At 42.7% G+C, this 13,753-nt stretch overlaps 1 protein-coding gene across 2 annotated transcripts in view; it reads right to left on the bottom strand.

The window, feature by feature from the left end:
- LOC307199829 (uncharacterized protein C7orf78) overlaps window positions 1–13,753 on the bottom strand; it is a 45,959-nt gene that overhangs the window by 24,574 nt on the left and 7,632 nt on the right. The window lies entirely within an intron of this gene.

Here is a 13,753-nt window from a genome sequence, read left to right as displayed (position 1 = left end):
TCCAGGAGGCAAGACTGTGGCCGCACTACAACTACCTGTGTTGGTGCACTGAGACCCAAAAACAGCCACAGTCTGAAAGCACCCTGGTGTTTCTTCCTGTTTGTTTTTTCTTTCTGTCCTCTTCCTAGTTTTGTGGTCATTTAGCTAAAAGTAAATATATAACACAAAACAAGCAAACATACAAGATGTAATTGAAAGTGATTTAAATCCCACTCTTGTTCACAAGGAGCTGCTAGCTCTGCTGCTGGCTGCAGCCAGACTAGAAATCCCCACAAGTTGGAAGTCTGCACTGGATCTCTCTAGGGATGGATGATTTGAGAGGGTGCGGGACCGCTGCTTTGTCTGAGAATTTAACCCATCACAGGAGGGTGATAAGAGGGGTTAAGAAATAAGACCATTTTGAGGTTGCATGATCTCTGTTTATATGCCTCACAAATAAAAATAATGTGCTGCATAGGCCCCCCAACAACACATGCCTAAAATTGATTCCCTTTGCAGAATCTATTTTATTATGTCTGCAAAAGTGTACTGAACCTTCTGTTTATTTCATTCTAACTGCAACAATGTGCTCCACACACTTGTTGTTCTTTATTCATTGTTCGTCTTGTCTGCATGTTGTTGTTTTTGAAAACTCAATAAACACTTTTAAGAAAAAAATGAGTTATATAGAGCTGATGCTCAGATTACCCGCTGAATTACAGGGGGGTCAAATAATCCATTTGTAATTACAAATCTGAATGAAAGCCATTTTAACTCTCTGCAGATCATCCATCCATCAACTACCTATATGATGATACATTTTCTTCTCTCACACAGCTGTCCAGCCCAGGTCCTAAGCAATTAGTGAATCACTCAAGCTCAAATTTGTGGCTTTGAACAGAAAATCTTCCCCTCACTAAGTGTTTATTATCATTTTAAATACTTAACCTGTCCGTAATACATTTTACTTTCTTAACCAAATGGCATTAAAAAGTGCTTTGTCCGGCCTTCTGTGAATCAGAGATCTTATCTCAGTAACAATATTTCGAAAAGCTCCTAGCTATGAACAAAGACGGTGTTGTGCTCACATCGTGTTAAAAGAATCCTGCGAATTATGATTGAAAAGTGAAGCCTCTGAAATCCCATCGCTATAGGAGGCAGAGTGGAAGGAAGTGTAATTTTACCAAAATGTAAATGGGGAGGGGGAAGCCACACAAAAAGAGAGAGAGAGGTATTGTATCTCAGAAACCCATTTAGGATTGGAAAATATGTCAAACTCTGCTTCAACACCTGCAATGCTAAAGATTCAGATTTGCATAGAAATTTCCATCCGTGGTATTTTGATTATAGTCAGCTGGTCTTCCTTGCAAGTTTCAATCAAGTCACATCCCCTAGCCTAATGCATGGCAAACCTGTTTTGCCTGTGGATATCAAGTCTTACGGTCCTGGTAGAGAAATTTCACACCTCCATCATAAAAATGTACGTAGATCTAACAGTACAATCCTTTAAGTGTTTAATAAGCCCTGCTGAGTTCAATAGGATTTTAGCAAACCTTAAGAACATAACAAGAACCAGCTGCATCAGACCAGTGTCCCATTCAGCCCTACATCCTGACCCCACAGTGGCCAACCAAGTGCCCCAGTGGAAAATCTGCAAGCAGGACATGAGCACAAGGGCCCTCTCGCCTCCTGTGGTTTCCAGCAACTGGTATTCAGAAAAATTACTGTCTCCAACCATGGCGGCAGAGCAGAGCTATTGTGGCTAGTGGCTATTGATAGTCTACCCACATGTCAGCTTGACCATCCAATTTATAATAGGGGCAAGCAGAATATAATATGGAAGAATGGTATAAAGAGGCGTGGGGTGTATCTATTACTGATAAATTAACATGTGCCACTGAGGTAAGACGAGGACTGCGCAGGAGAAATGATTTCGAGGAGATACGGAAGGTGTTTGTAGAATTTGTACTGTTAAAACGGAAAGGGGTCAAACCATCGCAAGAGGTGTTGAAATTTTGCAAGGTTGGATAGTTACAATGGAATGGTCTCAGTGGTGGGGTGCACATTTTTATTCTTATTTATTTATGGTTATTACTTTGTCAAAAGAAGAAGAAGAAGAAGGGGAAGGGGGAAAGGAGGGGGGAATAGAATCGCCCACAGCCATCCCTGGGTGTGCACAAACCACCAAACTTCCAGTCAACAGCCAGCCAAACTGACGCACTGCACCTATGGCCTTTTCCACCCATCCTTTGTATTTGCAAAGGGTGTTTAAACATCTAAAATAGTTTGATGTTGCAAGAGCTCCTAAACTTTCAGTCTCTTTTTTGTTTCATTTCTAAAGGTCATTTTTATAGGTAAGCCTGGATTTCAAACATGTCAAAATCAACTCCATATATATATGCAGCCTAGTTTGCATTCTATGTAGAAGCTTTTAATGAAGTTTTACAAAAAGAGAGTAGCAATGATTGGAACTGAGACCGCCCTGCTCAACATGTAGTTTGTGGGACTTTCAGGATCTGCATGGGAGCGACCTTCATGCCAAAACAGCAATCATAGCTGTACCCTGCCCACAGTTTAATTTCATGCCATGCCAACTTCTGCTACTCACTACACATGACTTGATTTGTGCCAAGGCTCAGTCGTGGCATCTGTTTTCAGTGCCAAGTTTCCAACTCCGGAACACAAGCAGAAAGAACAGAATTTAAAAGGGCCTCTGAGCAAATCCAGAGTGCATTTCTGTCTCTATCCAAATAAGGGTATCAATTCTAGATTGGAAGATGACCTTTCCAGACTGATTTGAGCCCCAACATCCTTCCACCACTCTAAATTAAGTACTGTCAACATGACTGCGCATGGAAACTTCCCATTTTGCAGTTCTATTTGTTGTCACAAAAATGTGGGGAACTGTTCCAGTATTCCTTGCATGATATATTAATTTGAATTACAGACTAAATAACCTCCGGTGTGATCCGCTTGGGCTGTGTACACATTAATGTTTACTCTGGTTCCAGTGTGCTCTCACGCCTGGCCTTTGAAGCTGTGTCCCAATAACATGAGTCACAATCCATCTCTAGCCTGGAGCTACATGATTCACTTCCCCTCAAACCAGGTCCCATCCTATTTGCTGCATCCACTTCACAGTTAAACTGTGGTATGTGCATTTGAGGCAGCCATTGTGCGTGTGCAGATGAGTCTCACTGAATATGAGTTTGGGGTGTTGCAGATGTGTGAGAGGACATCAGGTAATGCACATCAGGAGAAGACACCCCTACCCCTATCTCTTGTGTGTATAGAACAGGCATAGGCAGACTCGGCCCTCCAGATGTTTTGGGACTACAACTCCCATGATTCCTAGCTAACAGGGCCAGTGGTCAGGGATGATGGGGATCTTAGTCCCAAAACATCTGGAGGGTCAAGTTTGCCTATGCCTGGTACAGAAACATGCAAATGCAACGTGGAACCGCGTGGAAGAACTGTTTTAAACTGCTAATAGGCATATAACCCTAGATAAGTTGGCTGTGGTGCAAATAAGGAGGCATTAAAATATCCAGGCTTGGAATCTAGGTATATATTTGCATAAGATACTTTAATACAGAGTTCCTCTGGTACAAGTAAAAACAAAATGCAGGATTCAACTTTTTAAACTTTTTTTTAACCATGCATTTATAAAAGTGCTTTTAGAAGCTGCTTCATGGAGGTTTCAGGTTTTCCAAGATGCTGCCTGCTGTTCCCATCCTTAAACACAAAGGTTTTTAAAGACATGATTTGTTTTCAAGCTGCTAAGAATTAGACATGCATGACATAAATTTACCTAGCTGTGTCAAGTTTGCTCAGGCACTGCCAGAGTGACTTGCTATGATGACTAAAACTGGGAGAGGCATTAAGCAAGGCTACAGTTAAAAACAGGGTGTTTTAAAAATATATAGCAGAGAGAGCCAACAAGCTCCACTCTGCCTATGGTTAACTTTCATTGGTTTGTCCTATAAAGGTAATGGTAAAGGGAACCCTGACCATTAGGTCCAGTCGCGGACGACTCTGGGGTTGCAGCGCTCATCTCGCTTTATTGGCTGAGGGAGCCAGCGTGCAGCTTCCGGGTCATGTGGCCAGCATGACTAAGCCCTTCTGATGAACCAGAACAGTGCACAGAAATGCCATTTACCTTCCCGCTGGAGTGGTACCTATTTATCTACTTGCACTTTGATGTGCTTTCGAACTGCTAGGTTGGCAGGAGCAGGGACCGAGCAATGGGAGCTCACCCCATCAGCAGCAAATAGTTGGGGGGGAACTGTGACTTTAACTGCATCCGTTAGAAGTCGCACTATACGGGTTCTGAGACTCTGAGTCATAGAGTCAACGTTGGGCTGCTTGTGGAAGAACCAAGAGAGTTCTTAATGGATTGCTGGGAAATCTGATAAAGCTTTTTGTTAAAAATGGGTGCGTCACTTTTAAATAACTAGCTCTGTTATGGCTGTTTCTTAAGATAAAACAGATGGAGCTTTTACGTTTCAGAAACACACACCTTCCTTAGGATTCCGAGTAACACTTTTATTAATGGATGCCTTGGATACAAAACAGAGGGTTACAGCTTTGCTAATGTTTCCTTTAAAAAAAAAAGATAAACAAGGAAATTAAAAGATTTGAGGCTTATTGTTCAAAGTTATGGCTGCAGCTGCATCACATGAAATAGAGCTGGGAAAAGGATGCTTTGGAATACCAGTTATAGGCATCGCTAGGGTGTGTGTGCGGCTTGGGGGCTTCCCATTGGGGCATCTGGTTAGACACTGTGAGAACAGGTTGCTGGTCCAGATGGGCCTTTGACCTGATCCAGCTCTTCTTATGTTCTTTTGTGACTTTACTGCAATGGTGTCAGATCTGGGGGGGGGGGCTTGTTTGTTTGTTTGTTTTCCGTTAGAATCAGAAGAATCTTTATTTGCATCAGCCACTAGCTATAGCAATTCAGTGGTACCTCGGGTTACATACGCTTTAGGTTACAGACTCTGCTAATCCAGAAATAGTACCTCAGGTTAAGAACTTTGCTTCAGGATGAGAGCAGAAATCATGCTTTGGCGGTGCAGCAGCAGCAGGAGGCCCCATTAGCTAAAGTGGTGCTTCAGGTTAAGAACAGTTTCAGGTTAACAATGGATCTCCAGAACGAGGGGGGCCACCAGGTGGTGCATTGGAAGATGGCCGACAATAACATCTCTCCGACCCACATGAGGTAATTAAGAGGCTGCTATGGGAAGTATGCAGTCTTCCCCCCCCCAAGGATATGGGGGGACTGCCTTGCCAGCGGTGGCCACAATGCACCCCCGGATTCGAGAGAAGGGGGTGCCCGGTCACTTGGCACCAGCCCTCGGTGAAGTCGGCTCTTCCCGGACGCCGTCTCCAATCTGTGCGTGCTGGTTTGCTTTAACTCGAAAATACAATTGGAAATATATAATTGGAAGATGTTAAAGCACATACGTCAAGCAAAGGTCAGGAGATAAGACTGCTGATTAATGGATCTCTGGGATTGGAGCAGCGGGCAAGGACAAATAAATCAAGCGATGAAGCGCCATTAAGAGATTGGTATGTGTGGAGTGAAGTATGTCAGGAGTAAAGAAGGGGGGTGAAGGAAAAAACTTTTCTTTTCTTTGCCTTATGTGAGTATTAATAATCCTCCACCCCAAAGAAAGAAGAAACGCCGTATTTTATTACACAAGCAGGAATTTAAAAACTGTGTCGGATGAATTAATGATGAATGAAGAGAGGATTGATAAAGATCGGAGAATGGAAAAAAATTATAATGCAGTTTTAAAATGGCGTCTCGCAAGACAGGCTTGTTTATGAAAGACGGGGGGAGGAGAACCAGGACTATTTGAAAGTGAACGATGATTGGAATTTGATCTTAACCTGGCAGAGCCCTCTATGAGATATTTTACAAGCCTGGGAAAACTAAAGGGCAGACCGAAGATAAACTTTCGAAGGAGGAGGGGAATGGCAGCTGTCCCTATGAGATATGACTTTTGGAGTGTGTAAAACCCACACAGACGATGTTTGTTTTCAACCTGCCTGTGAAGATTATCAGAGATCGCAAAGAAAGGAATATATGACAACAACAAGAAGATGAAGAAAGTAATAAAGAGACTTTCTGGATAGAACTGGATAGAACTGTTTAATTAAAGCAGTAATAGAACTGATGTTTGAATCCTCGTCTGGAGCTTGATGTATGGGTACCCCCAACAAAATTGAAAAATTTGGCTGTATACTGGGAAGAATGGCAGATGAAGGTGATGGACTACATGGAATTGGCGGAAATGACTGGCAGAATCCGAGACCAGGGAGAAGAGTCGGTGGAGGAAGACTGGAGGAAATTTAAAGACTATCTACAGAAACATTGTAAAATTAATATTTGTTAGAAGGATGTTGGAATAATAATATATGATTTTAGCAGGAATGATATAAAGGATTTGGGAATAACTGATTGTTAATTGGTGAAAGGAGGAAAAGTAAAATTACATTATATTAAGACAATTTACAGGACAAAAATTTTAAAAGAGGGAAAGGATTTGCTGAAATAGATAATCGACCTAGAATACAAAAAAGGAAGGTGTGAGGAGGTCAAGGAAACAAGCTAATGAAAGAATAGAAAGGAGATTTGATGCTTTCTCTTTTTTCTAATTTTGTTTGAGTTTAATGGGTTTTATTTTTCTGTTTTATTTTTCCTTTTTTATATATATTGTGGTGTGTTGTTTGGTTTTTGTTTAACTTGGTATGTTCATTTTTTCTTTTTGTAATTCTTGAAACTTTAATAAATATTTAAAAAAAGAAAAAGAAAAATTTGGCTGTATAATTTGGAATTAATGTGATTTGAAATAATGTGATATGATTGGCCTGTTAATAAAAAATATTTTTTTAAAAAAAAAGAATGGACCTCCAGAACGAATTAAGTACTTAACCCGAGGTACCACCGTACAATAAAATAAAATGTACTGAAGATAGAGGTACAGTGGTGCCTCGCAAGACAAAAATAATCCGTTCTGCGAGTATCTTCGTCTAGCGGTTTTTTCGTCTTGCGAAGCATCCCTATTAGCGGCTTAGCGGATTAGCGCTATTAGCGGCTTAGCGGCTATTAGCGGCTTAGCAGCTTAGCGGCTTAGAAAAAGGGGGGAAGGGAAAAAAACTCGCAAGACTCGCAAGAGGATTTCATCTTGCGACGCAAGCCCATAGGGAAATTCGTCTTGCGAAGCGCCTCGAAAAACGGAAAACCCTTTCGTCTAGCGGGTTTTTCGTCTTGCGAGGCATTCGTCTTGCGGGGCACCACTGTAAAAACTTAACTGTGGAAAATACATTTTGAGAGTTTATGTCAATAATCAAATAATAGATCTTATTCTATTTGCCCCCACTAAAAACCTTGCAGTTTTTGCTGTCATCTGATCATCTTGATCCGCTGAAACAAAGGACACAGTAGCAATGGTTGAGCGACCTGGCATGGACAATAATAGAGGGGTAATAACCTCACTCCTCAAATCTTCATCAAGCGTACAAGCCAGAAGCACATGAGCCACTGACTCAATACTGCCATCTCCACAGGGACATACCATATTTTCCTGTGTATTGGACGAGGTTTTTTTGACTAAAAAATGACGTCAAAGAACTGGGGTTGTCCAATACACAGATAGTGGCATGGGGGTGGGGGGAAGAAGCGGGGTGCCACCAGCCATCCGGTTGGCAGGAGCGTGGCTTCCCCCTATGCCCCAGTGAGTGGGGAACAATCTGGGTGTGTTTCCTGCCTGTAGCTGCATGGGGGGAGAAGCTGTGTGCAGAAGCTGCATGCAGCCAGCCAGCTTGTTGGCGAGAGCACAACCTCCCGATGCCACTGCTGGCAGGAGCGCAAATTCCCCCAACGCCGCTGTGTGCAGGAAACGATCTAGGGAGTATTTCCTGCCCACAGCTGCTTGGGGGGAGAGGCTCAACAACTTTGGGCCATCTTCCCTCATTTTCTTAAAATTGAGTCCCCCCAAATAGGGTCTTATACATGGGGGCGTCCTATAGACGGAAAAATACGGCAGCCATTTTTCCAGTGGAACTTTTTGAAATCATCCTTCAAGAACAGCTGAAGGCAGTATACTCAATCTTGAGAAAGTGAAAGCGCGTCTGTATTTTGGAATTGTTAAATTTTGCAAATAGGGTGCCAAAGTGTCAAAATGACTAGGTGGGAAATAATCATACCGTGGACAAAATATCCTAATTGTGGCCAGATTATTCTGTCGCTCGATATCATAGAGGCGCTGTCTAATTAAATTATTCGCTTTACTGAAGCCCAGTGTTAATAACTGTTGTGGTTATAAACCAGAAAAGTAAAGCTTTTGGTTGACAATTTTAGTCCCAGTGCTCTCATGACAATCTTGCGATACTAAGGGCCTGCATTAGCATCTGGCATCCTTGGCCATCTGCTGGAGCTCTGGCAGTGCTCACAGATAACACTTGCATATCCTTCAACATTTCTCAGATGAAAATAGGGATGTCTTATTCCATCATCATCATCATCATCATCATCATCATCATCATTTTACTATTTATACTCCACCCATCTTGACTATGGGAGGCTTCATAATAACATAATAATACACTAAACATTTAAAAATCTTCCCTGTACAGGGCTGCCTTCAGATGTCTTCTAAAGATTACATCGTTACTTATCTCCTTGCCTCAGGCATCACATAACTCCACACCCTTCAACATTTCTCCAATGAAAATAGGAACCTCCTAAGGAAAAGTGGGACATTCTGGGATCAAAGTAGAAACCAGACTGGCTTCTGTAAATCTGTTCCTGGAAAATAGGGACACTTGGAGGGTCTAGTTACAGATAGGTAGCCGTGTTGGTCTGCCATAGTCAAAACAAAATAAAAAAAATCCTTCCAGTAGCACCTTAAAGACCATCTGAAGTATCTGAAGAAGTGTGCATGCACACGAAAGCTCATACCAAGAACTAACTTAGTTGGTCTTTAAGGTGCTACTGGAAGGAATTTTTTTATTTTGTTTTGGAGGGTCTGCAGCACTTGCCCTGGACCCTCCTTAAGTTTGCATGCAGCCTGTGAGAATGATGGGCAGCAGAAGTAACTTGGGAAAGGTTTAAGGGAGGTAAGGATAGGATGAAGGGTGACCCACAGGGCAGGGACTGACTTGCTTATGAGAAGTTAGTTCCTTTGAGTAGGTGAGAGGTGCATTTAATTAAGATTCAATTTATTTAAAAATTGTGATAATTATAGAGAGGTGGGATGAACTGGATGAATCGTCCCTTGCCAAGGCCAAACTGAATCAAAATGGCAAAGCAGGATGAGCACTCTTCATTCATTACAGGAAAAGTTTCACAGATGCAATTAGATTCTCCTTAGCTTCTTATTGTTGACTTCATATCACCAGATCACCATCTGCAAAGCCCTTTACTTGTTTTTCATTACCTCTGGGATCAGAAGCTGCCACTCAGCGAACCTCTCTCTGTGGCAGAACAAGATGACCAAAGAAAGAAAAGCCCTGAAGCAAAATTCTGCCTTTGTCTTGGCCTGAAGAACACAGTAGTTTCATTATACTCTGAAGGCCATCATTATCGTTGTTCTAAATAGCATCCTCTACAAGAAGCCACATGTTCTTTTTTAAAAAAATGCTGCACACTTTACACCTTCTGCATAACTCCTGCTAGGACTTATACACTCTTCAAGGGTAGTGAAAAAGCTGCCACAGAAGTAAACTGTGTGTTCTGATATACAGTGAGGTTACAAAAGGTACAATAATGATAAAATCAATTAAAACTACCATAACCATAAAATCAGAAAACCATTGATGAATCCATATTTTCTTTAACAGGAAAAGGAAATAGCGATGGCAAAATTCAGTTTCAAGGATGCCTACTCAGAAACAAGCCCTATTGAATTCAGTGGGGCTTACTCTTAGGTAAATGAGGTGAGACTTGAAGGCTAAAGTCTTTTAAAAAGATCTTAAAACACCCCCGCCTTCTTCTAACATTTACTAACTGGCCTCAACTGCTTTCGGCCATCTCAGAAAGTTGTTTTTTAATGGGCTTTGACGTTTATAGTGAGACTTTTATGGAAGTTCTCTCAGAACTACCATTGAGATAAACCTTGGCTTAAACTTGCACCAATGGTGGCCTTGCAGGGTTAGATTAACAGCAGGGAAATCCTTCAGGGTGATCATAGCAACAAATGGATAGGCTACAAAATGTAAGCTTCTTACAGAGCAAAGACCAGCAGTATACTTTTAGTGCCTGACAACTCACAAAAGATGAAGACCAAAATGATGAGATGTGCTGTTTTGCAGAATAGGAACAACCCCTGCTGTGCATCAGTCCCTTAAGAAAAGCTTCCAAGTGGTGAAAATCTAATGCAAATTTGTTTTACTGCAATCCACCATAATCTTGCCATTTCTCACAACATCTTTCCCCTTTAATAAGCTCTAAGTAAAGGTAAAGGTACCCCTGCCCGTACGGGCCAGTCTTGACAGACTCTGGGGTTGTGCGCCCATCTCACTTAAGAGGCCAGGGGCCAGCGCTGTCCGGAGACACTTCCGGGTCACGTGGCCAGCGTGACATCGCTGCTCTGGCGAGCCAGAACCACACACGGAAACGCCGTTTACCTTCCCGCTGGTAAGCGGTCCCTATTTATCTACTTGCACCCGGAGGTGCTTTCGAACTGCTAGGTTGGCAGGCGCTGGGACCGAGCAGCGGGAGCGCACCCCGCCGCAGGGATTCGAACCGCCGACCTTTCGATCGGCAAGTCCTAGGCGCTGAGGCTTTAACCCACAGCGCCACCTGCGTCCCTTAATAAGCTCTACTGTCCACTAATTAAGAAAGTCCACAAATGTCTACACACAGAGAATTATAAATTTTGTTGTTACTAAAAAGTTGGTTCCCTCAGCCTGAAAGTGAGATGAGCGCTGCACCCCAAAGTCACCTTGACTGGACTTAACCATCCAGGGGTCCTTTACCTTTTAACTTTAGTGGAGATTATACATTGCTGCAGCCTGAAAGTACCATAATTGATGACCCTAACACAGCACAGATTTACCAGTTCGCTATTTCTTTTATCAATGTGAGTGTTAAGTGGTGTTTGGATTTTTTCAAAATCATAAAAAAGAAAGAAACAAAACAAAACAGGAGTATGTTTAAATGTTACAATGATGATAACCAAGTATCTACAAAATGGCCAAGAAACTGGACAGCTTATTGCCTGTCGCTTGCACAGCTCCTTAGACAAAGCTTGAGGGACAGTTGACTGTGAAGGGAAAATTACCCTGGCCGAAAAAAGGTAACAAGGACAGGATTGACAGAATAATTACCGTAAATTGTCCAGGAGACTAATATGCATGAATCAGCTCCCCTGGAGCCTGCTGTTCAGATTATACCTTTGGAAGTTGGCCCGATGTTGTTTTCTAGTGATTAATGTTGCACACTGATGCCTGGTCCTGTAATCAACATGTCAGGTTTCTTAGAAAGAGCGGTTCCAAGTTTTAAACAAAGTCTGGCCCTCTGTTTTAAAGGAGTACCTTTTGCTAACTTTGATTTAAAATAAAAATACACACCTACTACTCAGCAAAGTGGGATTCAGAACAGTTTTGTTGAGCACCCAATGCAGATGCAAATGATCAAAGTGATCATAGAATCATAGAATATTAGAGTTGGAAGAGACCACATGGGCCATCGAGTCCAACCCCCTGCCAAGCAGGAAACACCATCAGAGCACTCCTGACATATGGTTGTCAAGCCTCTGCTTAAAGACCTCCAAAGAAGGAGACTCCACTACACTCCTTGGCAGCAAATTCCACTGTCGAACAGCTCTTACTGTCAGGAAGTTCTTCCTAATGTTTAGGTGGAATCTTTTTTCTTGTAGTTTGATCAAGAAAGGCAGGGAGAAAAGGAACAATTTGGAGTGGGAAATAAGGATAAGAGAGGATAGAAAGGAAAAGAAACATCAATAGGATTGAAGCAGAGTAAAAATTTGCTGCTGGACATTGGAGTATCGTCAAAAATCATATAACGATGTGTGATCTTAAGCAATCTCTTGCAAAACCAGCATACATCTGCAGAGTTCAATATCAAAGCAATGTGTAAACCAAGGAGATTTACAGAAGAACCCTGTGTGTTTAAGAATTAAGTGCCTCTGAGTTCAGTAAGACTTACTCCCTGTTAAGGGTGTTTAGGATTTCAAGCTTAGAAGGAGAAACAAAAGGATACACAAGAACACTCTTAAGGTGTTCTGGCTGCTGTGTAAACTAACACATAAGCAGGAGGATACAGGAACAAATGCATTAACTCTGCCCCCTCCAGTCATCCCCCACACGTTCGTAGAATTGTAAACCTGGAGGAGTCCACGAGGGTCATCTACCCCATCCCCTGCAATGAAGGAATCTTTTGCCCAATGTGGGGCTCGAACCCACAACCCTGAGATTATGAGTCACCAAGTGAGTTATCCCATGGCGGGCAACAGTTCCTTGCTTAAGGCAATGAGCCTCTTTTCACTCTTGTGGGCTCCAGGATTTCCAGGATTTTACATCACATGGGGAACCTACATCAGAATGTAAGAGCTGTGCTGGAATAGCCCAAGAGCCAACCGAGTCCAGCATCCCATTCTCACAGTGGCCAACCAGATGCCTATGAGAAGTCCGCTAGCAGGACTTGAGTGCAACAGACTCTCCCCCACTTGTGATTCCCAGGTTATTTGAAGGTAGTCTTTCAAATAACCTGGTCCGGAATAATTTAGGGCTTTCCATATCAATACCAGCATTTGATTATGGGCCCAGAAACAAACAAGCAGGCAATGTAACTGGTGCAGTTATAGGTGTATCGTGTTCCAAACATCTGGCTCCAACAAGCAGCTGGGCAGCTGCATTTTTACCATCTGGGAGTCTAGTCTGGGTGTAACCAGGGCATGAGAAATTGAGGCAAGGTCCATATTCTAGAAAGGGTTGCAGTTGGTGTGTTACCTGCACATCCAGAAATTGCACTGATATCAAGGCACAAGCTTGGAAGAATGACACTATCTAGAAAAGGAGTCGGCAAGGTTTATCTTGCCTGGGCCAGATCAGTCCCGCGGAGATCCCTCCATGGGCCGGATCACGCGCAGGCCCGTGTGCAGACGGAATTTTCGGCGTCGTGGAAGTGGGTCCTTGCGCCGTGCTGCGCAGATTTAGTGCAGCGCACGAGTGGGCAATTCGGTTCGGGGGTGGCTCATGGACCAGTCAAATGACCTCCGCGGGCCACTTCCGGCCCATGGGCCTTAGGTTGTTGACCCCCGATCTAGAACCATTTGGAAATGGTCATTGATTTCCCAACCCACACCCAAGGACCTTCATCTTATCTGAATTAAGTTTAGCTCATTCGCCTGTATCCATCCAAAAGCCACCTCTGGACACCTGGTTAAGATTTCCGGTAACTCCCTGAGATTAGTCAACAGAAACAAGAAGCAAAATTGAGTATCCTCCACATAGGATCTGGCTAATTACCTGCTGATTATATTTTCCTACAAAACAAACCATGGCACAGCTGTGGAGCATTTTATGACCCTTGGGGATCCTTCCAGCTCTTTGATACTATGCTTCTATGAAAGACCCAATGTACTAAATGTATGCATAATTAGTCTAACATTCTGTTACTACTGCCAGCAGTGATTTCTGTAAAATGGGCATAATCCAGAAAAATTTGTTTGTGTATCTGCCCCAAGGTGTTTGGAATTAAGACTAACCACTAAGCCAAATCCTAAAAGCTGGACTCTTCTGATTT

Source organism: Podarcis cretensis (genome assembly GCF_951804945.1).
Source record: "Podarcis cretensis genome assembly, chromosome: 12".
NCBI classification, from domain to species: Eukaryota; Metazoa; Chordata; class Lepidosauria; order Squamata; family Lacertidae; genus Podarcis; species Podarcis cretensis.
This window is presented reverse-complemented; position numbering and strand designations above follow the sequence as displayed.